The 21466-nt window shown below is 45.7% G+C and overlaps 1 protein-coding gene across 1 annotated transcript in view; it reads right to left on the bottom strand.

Moving 5' to 3' along the window:
* The window catches only part of camk2g2 (calcium/calmodulin-dependent protein kinase (CaM kinase) II gamma 2), a gene marked incomplete at both ends in the record, with an annotated part of 124625 nt that overhangs the window by 82875 nt on the left and 20284 nt on the right, over positions 1-21466 (bottom strand). The window lies entirely within an intron of this gene.

Genomic DNA, 21466 nt, shown 5'->3' with positions numbered 1-21466 from the left:
CAGGGGACGAGCATGTGTGTGTGTGTGTGTGTGTGCGTGCGTGCGGTTCTGCGTGTGTGGTGCAGAGCAGGCCTAGCTGCAGATGGATGGATTGATGAAAGGATGAGTGGAGAGACAGACAGACGGATAGACAGAGGCCTGAGGGGACAGATCACGGGCCAAGTTCAGGCAGGCCTTGCCACCAGCTGTTGGGACAGATGTGTCTGTGTGTGTGTTTATACACACAGGGTGTTGTTTTTATGGCTCTGCATGCTACTTACCCTTGTCTGCCTTCCCTCTCCCTAGTGCCTCTCCCTCCTACCTTCTAACCAGGTCCAGTGGATGCCCCACTGTCACCCGCAGACCACCCTGAGTCCGATAGACACCCCTGTGTCTGCTGTGGATGTCCAGTACAGCCACTAACCCTGTCCTCCTCCCTAGTGTCTCTCCCTCTTATACTCTTAACAGGTCCTGTGGGCACCCCCTGTCTCCTGCGGCCACTCACCCCCATCACGTCCTCGACCAAGGTCCACCTAATGGCTCCTGGAAAGGCCCCCTGCCTCCTCATGACTAGCTCCTTCCCACTCTGTGCCGTCAGCTGTTCCTATCCAGCCAACCCCACCCCTTTTTACCCTTGACTCTCTGCTTTCTGTTTCCCCTCCTCTGCTTTGCGGCATTCTCTATGAGCCTGTTCTGCTAAGTGCTCACTGTGCTTTGTTATATGATTCACTTAAATATCATATTAGAGACCACAGGGATAGCTAACACATAATGGCCTCCCATGTAGACAGCTTCTCTGTAACTATTTGTTCTTAGCCAATAGACAAACATTTTCCAGGAGCTTGCTCGATTGGAGTAAGCTCACCGGGTAAGGCGCGCCCCATATGAAGGCTAGTCCTTCACGCGGCAGACTCCGCGTTCGATTCCCAGGTCGGGTCCTGTGCCGCATGTCCTCCCCTCTCTCTCTCCCACGTTTCCTGTCTCTCTTAAACTGTACTGTCCCATTAAAGCTGAAAAGCCTTAAAAAATATCTAAAATCCTGTTCAGAGTACTGTCCTCCCTTGCTGTAAATTTTCAGCGTTTTGGCCAATCACAAATTAGCATGAACAAATTACATTACATTGATAGACCCCTAAGGGACACGCCCAAGGGAGGAATTCCTCCCTTCCATAGATATCTATGGGTCCTCCAGCTGCATGTTATAGATGTCACTGTTAAGGCTTTAGAATTTCAATAATGGGTTTTTATCCATAGGGAAAACCTGATGTATGAACAAAACTGAGATAATATTAAATATTAATTATAAATAAATAAATGCATATATTTATATTTTAATCCCTCTCTTCTCTCCAAAAACTGAGGAGGACTGTCCTCCTCTACCTCAATGGACGAGCCTCCTCTGATATATATTGTGGCATCCTCCTCTTGCTCCCGTTGGCCGGAGGGCGGGAGGCTACCACAGGGCCGCGTTATGTCGCCATCCATGCGTGTGGACGGAAAACCACCATGCGTAAAGAGTCCCTCCATCACCATGGACAGCGGACAGCAGGTCGAGCGGCCGGAGGGCCGCCGGCAGAGAAGAGGGGACAGAACCAGCACCATGGACAGCACGGCCAGGAATCAGCACCATGGACAGCACGGCCAGGAATCAGCACCATGGACAGCACGGCCAGGAATCAGCACCATGGACAGCACGGCCAGGAATCAGCACCATGGACAGCAAAGCCAGGAATCAGCACCATGGACAGCACAGCCAGGAATCAGCACCATGGACAGCAGGGCCAGGAATCAGCACCATGGACAGCACGGCCAGGAATCAGCACCATGGACAGCACGGCCAGGAATCAGCACGGCCAGGAATCAGCACAGCCAGGAATCAGCACCATGGACAGCACGGCCAGGAATCAGCACCATGGACAGCACGGCCAGGAATCAGCACGGCCAGGAATCAGCACCATGGACATCACGGCCAGGAATCAGCACCATGGACAGCACGGCCAGGAATCAGCACCATGGACAGCACGGCCAGGAATCAGCACGGCCAGGAATCAGCACAGCCAGGAATCAGCACCATGGACAGCACGGCCAGGAATCAGCACCATGGACAGCACGGCCAGGAATCAGCACCATGGACAGCATGGCCAGGAATCAGCACCATGGACAGCACGGCCAGGTGATCGATGGGGTTTACCGGGCCCTTCGTCGTCGCCCTGGCAACGCTTCGCCCCCACGCTACAACTCATACCCCAATCAAGGCTGGCAGGGGAGCGCACAAGCTGCACCCAATCGGCTAATGAGCAGCGTGTTGCTCAAAAGCCCAGTGAGCCAAGGACACAGAAGCCTTAGGACTGTGTGAGTACATATTGTGAGGAGTGTTAATGCTGGAGCCTACTGGTAATCTTTAGTGATTTTGACATGGGATTTCTTGTCGCTTACAGGTGCCGACCCCGACCCCAGTCCAGCCGGTCACTGTCAGCCCGGGACGGAGATAGAGCTGCTGCCTGACGCATTATTCTTTTTTTTTTGTCTGTTTTTCCTGCTTTCTCGGTTCCAATAAATAATTACCAGCCGCTCGTGTGGACATTGCTTGTTCTGCTCCCACCTTGTTGCCTACCTGGGTTTCACAGTATACAGTCAAGACGGAAAGTCTGCACACCCCTTTCACCTTCTCCACTTATTATTACATTACATAATAAAACAAACTCAATCTATTGTAGAATAAGTCTGTAACGTAATAAAACAAACTCATATATTAGTACTCGTATATTAGTCCTTTTGAATGTATGTGTGTGTATATTAGTCCTTTTGAATATATGTATGTGTGTGTGTATATTGTCCTTTTGGGAACTCTGTCTGTAGGGCGTGAATCCAATAAGCTCGTCTCTGCAGGAGTAAGCGGTCCCTGTCCCTTCCTCTTCACTAATTCAATGCCCCGAAACCTCAGTCTACAGCCCTCATGTCCTGTGGCTTTGAACTGCTTCTCGTCATGGTTCCTGATGCTACTCTGTCCTGTTCAGATATTCTGGTCTTCGATTCTCTCTCGGTTTGACAAACAAAATCCGCATGGGCATTTCAACAGATATTCTTTTGTTTTACATGTGATCCTTCCCCTTGCCTTGATCTTTTTACCTGTGTGAGGGTGTAGGAAACAGTCCTTAATTAATTAATTAATTAATTAATCATGGCATTACAGCTTACAGTTATTGCTTTCTTAATTGCCTTATGTAAAACAAACGGTTAACATGCACCGACCTCTTTCTTTCTTCCTCTCTCCTCCACCCATACAGTACAGAATTGATCCAGAGAGAAACAGACTTAACCCAAACCCTGACACCCACACACACCCTCTCTGAGCCCCTCAGCTAACGACCACAGTTCTGGAACACTCAACTATAGCCACTCAGTTACAGACACACCAGCAGTGATGGGTGCTGGTCCTATATGCAGTGTGCTGCTGTGTGTGTCTGTGTGTGTATAAACGCAACCAGTTGATACCAGATTATACAACGGTTAGTTCTGGTTCTTGATTCTGATTGGCTGGAAGCCGTGTTAAAATACTTTGTAACACACACCTGGGACCGCATATCATTCCATTTTCAGTATTAATGCGCCTCCCATTTGATCCAATGCATTTAGGATGGAATGTTCAGGTGTTGACTCGTGCCAGGTGTGCAGCAAATAATTTTTCCGTTGGTTATCTATATTTTGCTAAATAACGAATATCTATATTTGTGAACTGTACACCCTAAATTGGATTAAAATGTCGGATTTTGTGATCAATTTTGATTTGCTGTGTGGGTTTACCATGGATGAGTGGTGTAAGGAGATGGACTGGGCAGAGGAGGAAGAAAAACAAGCTAGAAGACACGCAGAAGTCATCGAGAAAGAAATCACAGACCTGGAAAAGGCCAGAAATGACGAAGGGACCGTTAGAGAGACAAAATGGTCCGTTCGTTGTTTTCAGACTTGGTGTGCGGACAAAGAAGTAATTGATAGTAATTAAACAGGTAATTGATTTCAAAATAGTGAGCAAAATGGAGCTCAACCAGGTTCTGAGACAGTTTTATGCGACTGTGAAAAATGGGAAAGGTAAAGCATACGGTTTCAGCAGTTACATCGGTCTACGAGCTGAACCGCTATATCAACCACCCCCCATTCGGCTGGTCTACGAGCTGAACCGCTATATCAACCACCCCCCATTCGGCTGGTCTACGAGCTGAACCGCTATATCAACCACCCCCCATTCGGCCAGTCCTGGTGTCTGCTGAAAGACTCTGAGTTCAGCACCAGTAACAACGTATTCTCTGGAGTGGTGAAGAAATTGCGCCGTGAAGGACGTGACAAAACATGCCATCACCACGCTCTGACAGAGGCAGACTTCAATCAAATCAAGTCCTCCCTGACACCGGACACTCCAATAGATTGAGTCAGTAAAGTGGGGTTTGATGTACAGCTGCATATGGGACGCAGAGCGAAAGAAGGAAATCGCCAACTGAAGCCTGACTCCTTTTTAATTCGCAAGGACGAGAATGGAAAGAAGTATGCCACATTGTCATGTTCAGTACCGCCTACTTAGATGATCTGGTAATCCATTCTGCCAGATGGGTAGATCGTCTCCGGGCGTTGGAGGTGGTGTTCGAGCGCCTGGCCAACGCTCAGTTGACCCTGAATTTGGCCAAATGTGAGTTCGGAAAGGCGACCGTGACCTACCTCGGTAAGGACGTCGGGTGCGGTGTGGTACGCCCTGTGGCTAGTACAGTGTCTGCCATAGCTGCGTTTCCAGTCCCTACCACTCGGCGGGAGTTGCGCCGTTTCTTGGGAATGGTTGGGTACTATCGTGGTTTCTGCCGCTGGATCTCATCTTCACTAGACACTGTTCCACCCCTAACCTGTCTGTCACTCCCCTCCATCTCTCTGACCACTATGTCATGTCCTACTCCCTCTCCATACCCTCTTCCCCTGCAACTCCTCCTCCTACCCACATGGTTACCGCCCGTAGCCATCTCCGCTCGCTCTCCCCTACTGACCTTTCCTCTGCCGTCACCTCCTCCCTCCCTGCCCCTGAATCCTTCTCTCTCCTACCCTCTGATACTGCCACTGATCTTCTCCTCTCTACTCTTTCCTCTTATCTGGACAATCTCTGTCCCCTCACCTCCAGGCCTGCACGCCCAACTCCACCTGCCCCATGGCTGTCGGACTCAGTGCGTACTGATAGACGGAACCTGAGAATAGCTGAGCGTAAATGGAGGAAAGGCAAGCTCCCAGAGGACCTTCTTAATTTACAATCTCTTCTTTCCACATTCTCCTCCTCCCTGTCTGCTGCTAAAGCTAACCTAACCTCTGCTTGCAATCCTAAAAAACTCTTTGAAACCTTCTCTTCACTACTCCAGCCCCCACCTCCTACTCCCAACTCCTCCCTTCTCCCTGATGATTTCGCCAACTTCTTTGACAAGAAAGTTAACAATATCAGATCCTCTTTCCCCCCTCCCCCGGTCAACGGTCCGTGCACAAACCTCACCCCCCCACCCTCACCCTCTCTCCCCTCTCCGCTCCCCCCCTCCTATCCACGTCCCACCTTATCCCACTTTTCTCCCCTCTCCCCCAACGAGGCCCTCAACCTTGTAACATCTAACCGCCTCACCACGTGCTCCCTAGACCCTGTTCCCTCCACTCTCCTTCAGTCTGTTGCACCCGAACTCCTTCTCTTCCTAACCCACCTCATCAACACATCTCTTGTATCAGGATGCTTTACCTCCGCTTTCAAGACTGCCAGAGTCACCCCCCGTCCTAAAGAAACCATCTCTCGACCCCTCTGATGTCAAAAACTACAGACCGGTTTCCCTTCTATCCTTTCTATCCAAAACACTTGAACGTGCTTTCTTTAACCAACTGTCTTTGTACCTCCACCAGAACGACCTCCTAGATCCCCACCAGTCCGGGTTCAAGGCTGGCCACTCAAGACCGCCCTCCTTGCAGTGACGGAGTCACTCCATGCCGCGAGAGCGAACTCTCTCTCCTCTGTCCTGATACTCCTAGACCTGTCAGCAGCATTTGATACGGTAGACCACCAGATCCTCCTCTCCACCCTCGAGGAGAAAGGCGTCGCTGGCTCTGCACACTACCTGTTTGCATCCGACCTGACGGGCCGCTCCTACCAGGTGACATGGAGAGGGTCGATGTCGGAACCGCGTAGTCTGACTACGGGAGTTCCGCAAGGGTCTGTCCTGGGTCCTCTCCTGTTTTCCCTCTACACTACATCTCTGGGCTCTGTCATTCGCTCGCATGGCTTCTCCTATCACTGCTATGCCGATGACACCCAACTGTTCCTGTCATTTCCCCCTTCTGATACACAAGTGGAGAAACGCATAGTTGGGTGCTTGGCTGACATCTCGGAGTGGATGACGACACATCACCTCAAACTCAATCTGGACAAGACTGAGCTGCTGTTCCTCCCGGGGAAGGGCTGCCCGCACCGGGACCTGGCCATCACCATTGAAGACACAGTGGTGACCCCGACTCGGACTGCGAGGAATCTGGGTGTGACTGCAACCTTTATGAAATGCTACATGGTTCCGTCTAAAGCAGGGGTGTCAAACTCATTTTGCTTCAGGGGCCACATAGAGCCCAATCTGATCTCAAGTGGGCCGGGCCAGTAAAATAATAGCAAAATAACCTAGAAATAACGTCAACTCCAAATCTTTACCTTTGTTTTTCAATATTTCAATATTATGCCTTAATTTATCATTTAGCCTATATATGTGCATTATAACTCACAGATCACAGTGGATCTACAAAGGCACAAAACATTTATTCACAGATAGGCCTATGGAACTGAAAAAATGGCATTTCACTTTGATTAAAACAACTTGTTTATTTTAATGTACAGTAGATACATTTTCACATCTGACCACCTGAACTGACTCACCACACTATGCACAAACTAAAGTGGGAGCTATGAAGAACGTTATCACCCTGCCTTGTAAATGTATTAAATTTGTACATTTCAAAAACCCATAAAAGTGATAGCAGTGCATGAGCAATAGAGTTACACCAGACCAAACTATTTTGTGCTGAAGCTGCTGACTGATATTATACTGCACAATGTTCATGGTCTTTAAATATTACATTACCACAGTAAATGTTATTTTTAACAGAACTGTATTCTTCAGAGTGCTCTCATCAATTGCAACCGAAAATGCAACAAATGACTTGACTTTGTGATTCATTTGGCTGCCGAGAGATCTGAAATTCTATCTGCGACAGTGTTCCTCGTTAGGCTAATGTTGGCAAAGGCCTGTCGCTTTTCAGGGCACACGATTTCTGCAGCCTTCAGCATGCATGTTTTCACGAACTCGCCCTCAGAAAATGGCTTGGATCCTAACATTAACTCGTTAGCAATAAGGTAGCTAGCTTTCACCGCTGCATCACTGACCTCTCGGCTACGGGTAAAAACAGACTGCTGTTTCTTCAGACCCACTAACAATTCATTTATCTTCTCTATTCTCAGTTGTCCTCGCAAATGGTTGTATTTTTCACCATGATGAGTCTCATAGTGGCGTCGAATATTATATTCCTTGAGCACTGAAACTTGCTGATTACACACCAAGCACACAGGTTTCCCTTTCACTTCTGTGAATAAATAAGAATCAGTCCATTTTTCTTGGAAAAAACTGCACTCTGTGTCAACTTTTCTCCGTTTTGACAGACATTTTGGTAATGACGGTGCAACCGTGGGTAATTTTGACAACAAGAGCTTAATAACGATAAGGCAAGATTGCCAGATGATTCTGGGCGCGTTGCTGTCACGTGCTGTTTATTTCCGGATCTCTCGTTATGTCAGTGCGACCTCTGCTGGACAAATTTGGAATATCTGTTCCTTTTTATTAATTTTGGACGTCGTCTCGTGGGCCGGTTTGAACCATCTGGCGGGCCGGTTTTGGCCCGCGGGCCGTATGTTTGACACCCCTGGTCTAAAGTAATGTTAGCTCTTCATAATACGAATGAGACAAGTGAAGACTACAGTGAGGGCAGGGGTTAAATTGGGATTTGTTATGTGGGGGGGCTCTGTGTTAGTGGGGTTGGCAGTGACAGCAGTAATGGTGGCGCTTAATACTGCTTCATAAATATCAAATATCAAGCCTTTAATGATCTATCGTTGAAATGCAAGTATTCTTGATAAAATACAATTCAAATGCTTTGCTTCTCAACCCTATTCTGTGCTGTTCCAGCCTGTGCTGCATCACTCTCTAGCTACTGCTGGGTTTTGTGACTCAATCCTAGAATATATAAAAACACTGTAGTTTATCAACTCAGCCTACAGTACGATAGGCTAGATTAAGCCATTATCAGATTACCTGAAGCTAATTTAACTAGCTAAAATAATAACTTCTACATTCCTTAAGCATCTGTAAGTTTTCTCCTTTTAACTCCACCCTGTCTCATTTGTTTTAGCTTTTAAAATAATGTAATTTAACCCTTTTAGTACAGTAAGTTCAGTGCCCAACATTCCAAATATGAATTATGAATATGGATTTCCAAAACAAACCGGTTTGTGATTTGTTCATATTACATCCCACATATGAACTTTATACACCATATGAAAGGTAAGAATTTGGGCTTTCAAATTATATAAAACATGTCTATTAATATATATTATTATTATTATATATGACTAATGTGATTTCACACAGCAATTTTGACAAAAATAATTTCCGGCTGTCGTATTTCATCAAACAACTGCATTTTAAACAATTTTCCTAACAAGCTAGATCTAAACTTCGAGCGTATGAGATGTCCACAATTATGTGGGCTATTCAGAATAAATAAACAGATTAGAAATGTCCTTTGTTCAAAAGTTATGACCATTCTAGTGATTAGTGGGAAAGCGGAACAAAACAAACAATTTCAATGGTCTGGATTTGCATTACTGCTTTGGCTATGAAAGGGGCAGAAAATGTTTCAGGACTAATTGCTTTTGCATATTTTACCAAGAAGACTTCAGCTTTCAATATATGGCAGTTGTTTGCTATAATACACCTCTAGTGTATGTATAACCAATGTTTAATAACAGTGTAATAACAAGCAAATGACACAAACAGAATTGGATTTGAAGTTTTAGTTTTCAATTATTTTATTTTTTTCTTTACAGGATTTACAGGTAAATTATGAAACAATGATGAACAATGAAAATAATCAAAGAAGACAGCAGAGTCGCTGCCCATCTTTCGTCGCAGGCTCAAAATGCATCTCTTCAAGAAGTACTACAACGATCCTCCCTCTTATGCACCTATTGCATTTGAGATTGCTATTATTGCACTTTGCCAAGCACTAGATTCAGCACTAGATTATGCTCTCAGTCACTTGTTTTAGAAAGGAGATGCACTTTTGAGTTCTGGCAAGTATAGTACATTGGCTTTTTCTATGTTAAATGCAATTATTGTGCGTCGCTTTGGATAAAAGTGTCTGCTAAATGACTATAATGTAAATGAAACATCAGTGCAAAAAGGTTCGAGCCAAAATGAGAACTATGTACAAACTATATACAATCTAAAGTTTGAGCCAAAATGAGAACTATGTACAAACTATATATGAGATCTATGTACAAACTATACATGAGATCTATGTACAAACTATACATGAGAACTATGTACAAACTACATACAAACTATATATAAGAGCAATGTACAAACTATATACAAACTAAAGTTTGAGCCAAAATGAGAACTATGTACAAACTATATATGATAACTATGTACAAACTATATACACACTAAAGTTTGAGCCAAAATGAGAACTATGTAAAAACTATAAACAAACTATATACAAACTATACAATAATATAAACTTTTTTGGGGGGGGGGGTTGGACTCAGTCACACAGCTGCACCCTTGTGATAGTCCCTAAAACAGTTCCTGTCCACCTGGTGACAGAGGAACTAATGGCATGCCTCGCACTTCCAGGGTGTTAGCCTCTTGAACCGGGTGCAGCGTCGTCGCCCTTAAGTGGCTGCCATAGACCTTGGCTGTCCTTTGCTGATGGGGATAGCGAGGTGGTCCCGGCTGGGGGTGGTCAGAGGCGTGCTGTGGAGGGGAACTCCGAGGAGCTGGGCAGAGAGCTCCTCCTGGAAGGCCTGACGCGTGTGCCTCTGCCCAGGATAGAGCTCTCTGTAGAGGATGTAGCTGTTGGTCACAGCGATGTCCACGCAGTGCTGGAAGACGGTGACCGGCCATCTCATGGTCTTCCTGTGGACGGAGTTGGTGCCCAGCATTTGGTCGGATGTATCGATGCTGCCCATTTACTTATTGTACTCTGACACAACCGTTGGTCTGGGGACAGGGATCCTCTGGTATCCCTCACCTGTCTTCCTCCAGCGCAGCACTGTCTCCCCACTGTAGACAGAGTTAACAGTGGTGCACAGGGAGACCTCCTTTGTGTCCATCCACTTCACAAACAAAAGGTCATCCTCTCTAATCCACCAGATGGAGCCCCTTGGTGACCTTTTGTGCAGTGCGTTCTCCTGCGTGGTAGGAACGCCGACTCTCCCCTGCCTGTAGGTGCCACAGGCCCCGAAACCCTGCTCGCTCAGATGACGGAAGAGCTGTGGAGAGGTGTAAAAGTTGTCACAGTAGACGATGTACCCAGACCCGAGGAAGTCCTTGTTGACGAGCTGTGACACCACATCAAAGGACAGCCCCTTCCCCGACGACTCCGCCGACTTCCCTTGGTACAACTTGAAGTCAACTGTGTAGCCGTTGGCATCTGCCAGCACAAAAACTTCAGTCCCCACTTAGCTGGCTTGGCCCTCATGTACTGCTTGATCCGGATCCTAGCCTTGGTGGGAACCATCCTCTCATCCACCGATATGTGCTGTCTCTGGTGGTACAGAGACTTGCACCGGATCCTCAGCATCTCCGGAAGAGGTCTGACCCGCTGGAGGAGGCCATGGTCGTCAGTGCCCCTACACTGGTCATTCATCCACATGAACTTGTTCCCAGCCTCCAGCCTCTTGGCTGCATCGTGGTTGGTGTTAGCACACATGGCCTGGAGAACCTCAGCGTCGAAGAACCTGGAGAAGATCTCATCAGGTGTTGGCTTCCCCACAGTGAGAGGGGGCTGCACGCCTGGGGTACGCTTGGGGTTGAACCTCAGCCGTTGAGGGACCCGATCGTCTGGATCTGCCTCCGTCTTCCATCCTGAACATCAGCGGCTTCGGCATGCAGCACCGCCAGCGCCACCAGCACTGCCTCTCCCTCTCCCACGATGGAGCCCACGCCCCCGGCTCTGACCCTGGCTGGGACCACAGATGGATGGATCCTCCTCCTCAGAAACCACACTGAAAGTAATAGAGAAAACCATAAACAAGTGAAATCTACTCTAATTTTTATGATTCTGAACACACACATACATATTTTCATTTACTACTACAGTAGGACCCCACTCATCCGAACTTAAGAGATCCGAACCTCCCGGTCTACGGGACAGGCTTAAAAAAAGAAGAAGACACAGTGAGCCTGTCAACCAGCTTTAAGTGGCTGGAGCAACAGAGTGAGGCCACACCAATGGATCTGACGCTGCTGCGAGAGCTGCATTCCTTGGCAGCCAGAAAGCGCGTCAGCAACTTTAAGCAGAGGAGCATTAAGTCATTTTTCGTTCCCAGTTAATGGACTTCAGGAACATAAATGTGTTGTGAGCATGTAGATTAGCCTACTAGGCTTACTGTATTTGTAAATTATAGCCTACAGCCTAGGCCACGTTAGCCTACATCGATTGTTTTAGAGACTTTCTTTTAGGCTACAATAGCCTAAGACACGACAACTTGTCTGTCATTTAATTTATTTATTGATTGATTATCATTTGCTGTAATTGTTCTAATGTTGGGTTGTTTTTAGGCTATACCATTTTGTTCTGCGAATACAGTAGCCTATCGATGCAGCGTGGGCCTCATTTGAGAATAAAGTACTGTATTTGATCAAAGCACGCACTCAAGTGGAAATGTGTTTATTTTATTATAGGCTACTATAGGCCTATTATAGGCTAGGCTATATGAATTTAGTTGGCTATTTGATTGCAATTTTGATGCATTTTCACAAGTAATTAAGGGTATTTATCGGTCTATTATGAGTCTATATGAAACAAGTATACCACTTATTGAATTTGGTGCATTTTAACATAAGTTTCAGTCATCCGGACATTTCAGAGATACGAACGACCTTCGGTCCCGTTGGGTTCGGATAAGTGGGGTCCTACTGTACATTACAGTCATTTAGCAGACACTTATCCAAAGTGACTTACAATAACTAGGCCTACATTCACTGTAGAGGGTCAAAAGAACTAATAGTTTCTAGAAATCACAGATGTAGCCCTGCTTTCACACACACACACGCACGCACATACTTTCTCTCCCTTACTCTCTGTTCCTCTCATGCATGCACGCGTGCACACACACACACACACACACTCCCTCTCTCTCTCACACACACACACACACACACACACACACACACACACACACACACACACACACACACACAGTGCAAGACATGTTGAGGTGGTATTCTAATCATGCAGCTAGCTATCAGTGCATAGGCACAAGAAGCCCACAGCAGCAATGTTGACTTGTCACCACAAAAAACAAACTTACACTCAAAAGTTACCTCAGAAACGTCAAACATGATGCATACAAAGTATGTACAGGCTAGCCTAACGTTAGGTTACATAGCATTTGAGACATAATATGGCTAAATATAGCTAGATAGATCTGTCTGCATTCATCCGTCACAACACGGCTAACATTCTCTGTCATTTACCTTGACAACAGACTCGGAGCAGTTGCGGTTTGTTCTCCCAGCTCAGGCGGCTGGCTGTCATCCTCATGATGTCCATCTCCAGAAAAAGCTGGGTTAGTCTAATTGTTCGTCCTGACCTGCTTCTCTCCATTTTGAACCAAATCAGCTCTCTCAAATTCACTCTGTTCGTTCTCTCTCACTCTGTTCGTTCTCTACTTCACGCGTCGCTCGCTTGAAAAAAGCACCCTGGACAGAAACCCCGTCTATGCATGGCTGGGGAATTTGAGCTGGGGGACTTTACCATAATGCCCCTAAAGTACTAAAAAGCACAATTTCTCAGCTCTCAGGAAGTGTTGACATTTTTTAGATAGTGAAAACCGTTCAGGAGTTATGGGTCGTATTCAAAGGGTTAAGAAATGAAAGGAAATAATTAATTTCTGAATTGCCTGAGTAGGAGCAAAACATTTTGCCATCTTGCCAACGGTAAACTATAGGCCGACCTATTTAATGTAGCTGATAGCTTGCCATGTTAGCACTAGGGCCTACGTACAGTAGGCATGTGAATATAGTCCTGTGGAACTGCCCATTCAGCAGTGTGTGTATCTTTGTTGTTTTGTCTTGTGTTGAACAGGAGGGGTGCACTAGCGGAAAGCCTTCTTAATTCAGTGTTGGGGATTGTGAGCTGATGACAAATGTTTGTCACTACAGGAACTCTGGAACTTTATGCCACAGGAAACATTTGGAAATGAAATTAGAAGAACAAGTATGACTCTTATGTGTCATTAACAACATTTTTATGAAACACTGGAAGAATGTGACATAAACATTTGAAACTGTGAGTAAGTTGTTAGTGTCTGTGTGTATACGTATGTGTGTCATTGATGTGTGGGTGTGGATTCAGTGGTTACTGTGCAGTAAGAATAAAATGTCCCCTAATTAAATAGAACTTGAAAAACCCTATTGAGTCATGATTATGCAATTGTTCCTCCATGTCCATCATTTGCATGTATTTGCCTTGATAGAGCATACTTGCTGAGATAGGTTTATGCAAAAGAATAATTATCATAATTCATCACACTGTTAAGAGTGGTGGTTTTAATTAACATTAGAATGTACAAGATGTACATACACAACTTAATATATTGTAGCTCAAGTATTATTGATTAATGTGACCAAAACTGTCCACACAAACACCGAATCGCATAAAGAAAAACTTGATATATATATTCCACACTTCATCTTCATACTTCAAATGTTTGACTTGTCATAAGACTGTATTTTGTGTCAATGGGAGATGCCATTATGCTTTTTCAACAGGATTGAAAAAGCATAATGGCTCTGCTGTGAAGTGATAACCCACTGAGCAAAGACACGTGTAAAAGACGTCTTTTAGACGTCTTTTTTGTCTTTTTCGGACGTCCAAAGACATCCAATTAGGAGCCAGAATGAATGTTTTTTTTAACGTTCAGATATTGAACCCGTTTTGCACGTCCACAGACGTCTTAGAGGGGTCCAAGCCAGACGTTTGAATATTGAGGGGGTCCAGCAGACGTACAAACGGGGTTCAGGACCGTCGGACGTTATTAAGACATGATCTGAACGTCTCCCTGACGTTGCGTGTTTGCTGGGAAGCATCATGACATGGTGGTCACGATCCACCCCGTCACTATTCATGTTCCCTGGTACCCGGCCGCTGTCTTTGTTGGCTCTCTGTGTGATGTGAGGCTCAGCCCCGACTGACAGGCCCATGCAGGAAGAGCCCTTTCAGCCCTGACAATGGAGACCCCAGGAGCAGATCATCTCCAACCACACACACACACACACACACACACACACACACACACAGCTCCTAAGCACTGCCAGGTGCCAGCGCTAACAATAAAGAACATGATTAGCTTCATGCACTTTCCCAGAAGGATATTATCGACTGTCAAACATGAAGTACTGAGCTGAACTCTTTCCCGAGGTTGGCACTGAGTTGATTTGACTGCTTATCTTTGATGGAGACAGGAACAGGCAGGAATTGCGCGCGTGCGCATGCGTGCTGGAGAATGTGGGGAAGCGATTTCGTTTCGAAAGACGTTTCTAAAGATCATATTACGGAGGCATGTGAAAAACCACAACAGGCCTACGCTCTATGTAAGCACAACTAGCGATTCATAAAGACAGATTGATGAAAACAACCGTTTCGCGGCAGAAAATAGATTTTTAGAAACTGCATTCTCGGTGCCCCGTCCGCCGCCATTACATGGATATACTGGCTCGCGCTGGATTTTAAATTTCTTCTACATGCCTCCGAACTACACCAAAGTGATCTTGGTGAGACAAACGTATATGTCGTAAATAAGGTCAAGGTTGTCAAAAACGAGCATTGTCCTTTAACTCAATGTGTAACTAACTGATAGTGGCACGCCACCAGCTATGGCTATTTGACATAGTTAGACTGTACGGAGGCTTTAGCCAGTAGAGTAATGAGCTCTGAGGCAGATGACAGCCAGGAGTGCTGATAGATGGTTCCACTGTGTGTCACCAGGGAAGGATTATCCTGTTACACTACTTGTCCTGGTACACATTGCTGTCCTGTGCACACGCGTGTACACATGCGCGTACACAAACACACACACGCGCGTACGCGAGCACACAGCAGAGAGAGAAAGAGAGAGCAAGTGAGAGAGTCAGCTTAGAGCATTACCCAGGCCCTAATCTCTCTCTCTCTCTCTCTCTCTCTCTCTCTCACACACACACACACACACACACACACACAGACACACACACACCTCTGCAGCCTTGGTGATTAGGCTTTTCAGGAAGCATCTGGAGACTGCAGCTTCCTCAGGGTCTGACCTCTAACCCCCAGCGTCTACACTCACATGACACCCCCACAGTACAGCTTTCATTGTGTTGAGAAACAGAATGGATTTTAATACACTTAGGCTGGGTTGCACCAATTAATCCTGGTTTAGACCTAATCTAGGTTTAGTAAATCTAGGTTTAAACTGGTTTATAATTAATCAAAGATGTTTTGAACATCTTAATGTTAAAGGTGTCCTATTATGCTAATTTTAAACAATTTAATATAAGTCTTTGGGGTCCCCAAAACATGTCTTTGAGTATTTTTGCTGAAAATACCACTCAGAATAAGCGTTCTAGCATGAGTCTATACCGCTCCTTTGACCACGAGATCAGATTGAGCAATGAGTTCAGCTAATGAGTTCAGCTAAGAGCAAGTCGGCAGGCTGGAGAATGAGGGTTGTTGACGACGCTATACCTCAAATATAGCTGTCTAGCCTGGACCATCCACACTCGATGCCACTGTGACAAACTTCATTGTCCACTCTCCCCTGACTAAACATGATAACGTTAGTGCCCATGTTATTATCTCCACAGTTGCATGCTGTTACCTCTAGCTACATTCGCTAGCTAGACACCACCAGGCTATGACAGCATTCGACTACAAACAATAAAAGCTAGATTCTGTAGGCCGAGGGGAATCCAATGATGTTCACTTCTGATGACTGCTCGATGAACTAGAAGTCTACCAATTTCATTCCACTAACGTTACTCTAACATATGATCAGACGAGCATCCGGATTGAGGCAAAGGGGAGTTTGTTCGTGTTAGCTAGCTAGCATTAGTACTATATGCAAACAAACACACAGCATAATTACAGTTTCTGCATAATTTCCACGGACAGTAGGTATTGCTTGATCATTCAGAAAGAGTTTATCTGAAAATCCTGCATTGTACTGACCCAGGTTGGAAAAGCAATCGGACAAAAAATGGCTAGCACACACTGCCAATGTTTTGCCAATTTTAGCAGAACGTTGCCATCAAAAATAAAAATGTATCCACTCGGCTCTGCTGTCCTTTGAGCTTGAAAGACGATCTGTGCTGTCTTGTAGATCCAAGAAAAGAGCATTTTCCGTGCGAAGACATGCTAACTAGAGGGGTCCCTGACTGTGACGTCAAGTGACACGGGAGATGTGAATGGCTTGCAGGGACTCACCTTTTTTCGAATGTTTTCATTTTGGCTGACCACAACAAAATGAATGGGTTGTTTCACTTCATACGTTGTGTGTTAGTAGGGACATCAGAGACTCAAATGAACACGCAAAAACAATGAAAAAGTTAGTTTTGCAAACGTGGACCCCTTTAACCCTGGATTAGTTAAACTAGTTTAAACAGGTTAAAACAGGAATAGTTTATGTTCAATGTCCACCATGATGGTTTGTGACGAAATGTCAACAAATTACTGATTTAGGCTAAACAAATATGGAACTTTATACGACCTTGCAATCTGATTTACATTATGAAAATGCAGATGTTAGGGTTTCAAATGATGTGTGATGCATTGAAATCTACAAATATGCTTATTTGAATGTTGGTACTATCTAAAATGAACTAGTAGAAAAAATTGCCAGGTTCCAAAGACTGACACACCAGGAGAGAAAAAGGTGTTGTAATAGGTGTAGATGTGTAATGCCTACAGGGTTGAGCACTGAAGTTCAGTTCCTTTTTCGAATCGACCTACCCAATCATGTCGATTCCAAGTAGAACTGAAGCCTATCAGAGATGTGGTGTCGCAACTTTCACTCCTTTTGAAGAACGTAAAATAAAAAAAATGTGTAGTAAGAATTAATTTCGCTGTCAGCCAATGGCAATGCAAGAAACGATGACATCCGGTTTGCTCGTGCCAACTTCCTTGCTATGGTCACACTACACGTGAAGACTTTTTATTTTATCTTTATTTAGCCAAGGGAGCCCATTGAGATCAAAGTCTCATTTCCAGTGGTGACTTGGTTACACGGCATACTGTACATCATAAACAATATAAAACCATATTCAAACTATATATAGATAAGATTTTCTTTGGTTGAAGACAGCCCTAGCAATTTTACTCGTGTTAAAATGATTAAAATATATTTCTTCCTTTGAGGGAATTTTGGAACTTCCAGTGGCGCCTGAAATCCCTCGCCTTTCCCCAGACCGACCTGCCAGTAACCCGCTAACGTAACAGCCTTCCCTGCCAGTAACCCGCTAACGTAACAGCCTTCCCTGCCAGTAACCTGCTAACGTAACAGCCTTCCCTGCCAGTAACCCGCTAACGTAACGGCCTTCCCTGCCAGTAACCTGCTAACGTAACAGCCTTCCCTGCCAGTAACCCGCTAACGTAACGGCCTTCCCTGCCAGTAACCTGCTAACGTAACAGCCTTCCCTGCCAGTAACCCGCTAACGTAACAGCCTTCCCTGCCAGTAACCCGCTAACGTAACAGCCTTCCCTGCCAGTAACCCGCTAACGTAACGGCCTTCCCTGCCAGTAACCTGCTAACGTAACAGCCTTCCCTGCCAGTAACCCGCTAACATAACAGCCTTCCCTGCCAGTAACCCGCTAACGTAACAGCCTTCCCCCGCTAACGTAAAAGCCTTCCCTGCCAGTAACCTGCTAACGTAACAGCCTTCCCCCGCTAACGTAACAGCCTTCCCTGCCAGTAACCTGCTAACGTAACAGCCTTCCCTGCCAGTAACCTGCTAACGTAACAGCCTTCCCCCGCTAACGTAACAGCCTTCCCTGCCAGTAACCTGCTAATGTAACAGCCTTCCCTGCCAGTAACCCGCTAATGTAACAGCCTTCCCTGCCAGTAACCCGCTAATGTAACAGCCTTCCCTGCCAGTAACCTGCTAACGTAACAGCCTTCCCTGCCAGTAACCCGCTAATGTAACAGCCTTCCCCCGCTAATGTAACAGCCTTCCCTGCCAGTAACCCGCTAACGTAACAGCCTTCCCTGCCAGTAACCCGCTAACGTAACAGCCTTCCCTGCCAGTAACCCGCTAACGTAACAGCCTTCCCCCGCTAACGTAACAGCCTTCCCTGCCAGTAACCCGCTAACGTAACAGCCTTCCCCCGCTAACGTAACAGCCTTCCCTGCCAGTAACCCGCTAATGTAACAGCCTTCCCCCGCTAATGTAACAGCCTTCCCTGCCAGTAACCCGCTAATGTAACAGCCTTCCCTGCCAGTAACCTGCTAACGTAACAGCCTTCCCTGCCAGTAACCCGCTAACGTAACAGCCTTCCCTGCCAGTAACCTGCTAACGTAACAGCCTTCCCTGCCAGTAACCTGCTAACGTAACAGCCTTCCCCCGCTAACGTAACAGCCTTCCCTGCCAGTAACCCGCTAATGTAACAGCCTTCCCTGCCAGTAACCCGCTAATGTAACAGCCTTCCCTGCCAGTAACCTGCTAACGTAACAGCCTTCCCTGCCAGTAACCCGCTAACGTAACAGCCTTCCCCCGCTAACGTAACAGCCTTCCCTGCCAGTAACCCGCTAACGTAACAGCCTTCCCTGCCAGTAACCCGCTAACGTAACGGCCTTCCCAGCACTTTCCAGGGAATTATACTAAGCCTTGACACAGGAAATTGGCTGTGCAGATTTCCTATGAAATCCTGTTTATACATGCCCCCTTACAGATCAATTCCCTAGAATTGAATGGGAAAGCTTGTATGTGTGAATGGGATTTAAGATAGCTTTACACAAGAGCCAGCGCTGCGCTCTCCTAGTGGCCAGGGATGGCCAACCCACTGCCTGATACAAATGACACAGCATTAAACATATATATAGGTCAACTTTTTTTTAATTTTTTTTTAATAAAAATGTATACAAATAAAATAAAAAAGTTGATATATATATCACAAGATACGACCATAAAAGACTAATTCGCCATCTTAAATTAAGAATGGAGCGGGGAGTTGTGCAGCATGGGTCAGCCTAGCCTTAATCCAGAAGGAATACTTTGCATGGTGAACAGCCCTCACAATCAGCTACCTACTATCACACTGTGAGTAATAATGACTCAACACTTCTGAGCTTGAACAAGCTTCTCACCCTCATAAGATCTGACACACACACACACACACACACACACACACACACACACACACACACACACACAGTTCCTGTCTCTGGGGGTCGGGTTTTAGCCAAGAACCGGGTGGGCGGGGGGAGAGAGAGAGATATGGAGAGACAGAAAGAGAGAGTGAGAGAGAAAGAAAGAGAGGGAGAGAGAAAGGGAGGGTGGATAGAGAGAGAGGGAGAGAGAGAGAAAGAGAGAGCGAGAGAAAGAGAGAGGGAGAGGGAGACCTAATTTCTCTTTTTGAAAGGAAAAAAGGGGATCCTACTCCAGTACGAAGCAGGCGGGCAGGCGGCCCCTCAGCCTGAGATAGACTCCATATGAAGGGAACAGAGACACGGAGAGAGAGAGAGAGAGAGAGAGAGAGAGAGAGAGAGAGAGAGAAAGAGAGAGAGAGAGAGAGGCGTGTCGAGCAGTTACATAATGCAATATTTATACAGGATCCACAGATAGGCAAAGTATATACAGCGAGCACTATGGTATGAGTCACCCTCCCCAACAGTGATAGAAATGGACCACGCAGCTCAGGCTCTGAGGTAATGTGCTCTGATGGAAAGTCATACTATGTGGTGGCACTTGCAATGCTTCCCCCTGGATAAACAGGACAGTAAACGACTTTTTGAGGTCAGTGTGGAAGGAAGACGAGGCTGAAGACCAGAATCCTATCTGGCCAATATTAGCACCTCATACATACAACAATGCACACACACATAAGCATACTGTGGATGCTATGAAATAGGGATGTGAGCGACTAGTCGTTTACACGACTAAACGGCGCAGCTTGTTTTAGTCGTTTAAGAAATAATGGTCGATTAAACGAAATAATAGAATTAGATAATGAAAAAAAAATTATAAAAAGACTTAAATAAGTCGTCACCTCATTCATTCATCTGCGCAATCCCTATTGTTTATGCTGCGTTCCTTTTGTATGGGAGCTCCGGATTTGGCGCCTATACGCGTAATACACCTAATAGTGAGGTATCTCAAAAACTAAGGCTCTTTTTGAGGGTTGGTTCCTCCACTAAATAGCTATAGCCTTTTGGACGCGTAGCCTAATAGGCTACACAATGATCAATGCGTTCGGTATCTTTTGATTCAAGCTCACCTTTGCATAGGTCACTGGTGTCCATATCAGGTTTCTATTCATCGTTATAGTCCTGCTATAGGCTAGTATAGTCAAAACTGCTCATTAGCCTAGAGCCGACTATATAGCCTAACACAAATGCTCCACCTTGTGTTTTAAGCAAGGATAAATAAAACAAACAAAAAAATGAAATGTTCATAGGATAATTCGATCATTTGACCATTCAATTCATTTGACAGAGTAGGCCTACACCTAATGGGTCACATCACAACACTGTAGTTTGTCATAGTGGTTACTATAGGCCAAATCTGTTTTGAAATAGGCTAGCCTAATGCTCCTCTAAGCATGGGCGTTAATGACCGGGGCATATCCAGTTTTGTGTCATGACGATCTAACTGATGAAGACGCGGCCGTGCCGTGGCTAATATAGTTAGACTATGAAGAAAAACCCTGAAGCTGATTGCTATAGCTCAAACTTATAAATCACCTGTTTGTTGCTAGGCTATGTGAAAACAGCATTACGCCGTTAGCCTATGTGAAGACAGCATTGCGCTGGCTAGCTATCTTTCAGAACACATTAGGATAGCTTGTGAATGGTTTACCATAACAAAAATGTCAGAATGAATTTGCCTTTTCTAGTTAATGTAAGTTTGCTGCAGTATGTGCTGTTGCAGATAGCCTATTCTGGATTCAACAGTTCGCTGTGTCCATA

This window comes from Borostomias antarcticus (assembly GCF_949987555.1).
Source record: "Borostomias antarcticus genome assembly, chromosome: 34".
NCBI lineage: Eukaryota > Metazoa > Chordata > Actinopteri > Stomiiformes > Stomiidae > Borostomias > Borostomias antarcticus.
The sequence above is the reverse complement of the archived record's forward strand: the minus strand, read 5'-3'. Positions and strand labels throughout refer to the sequence as shown.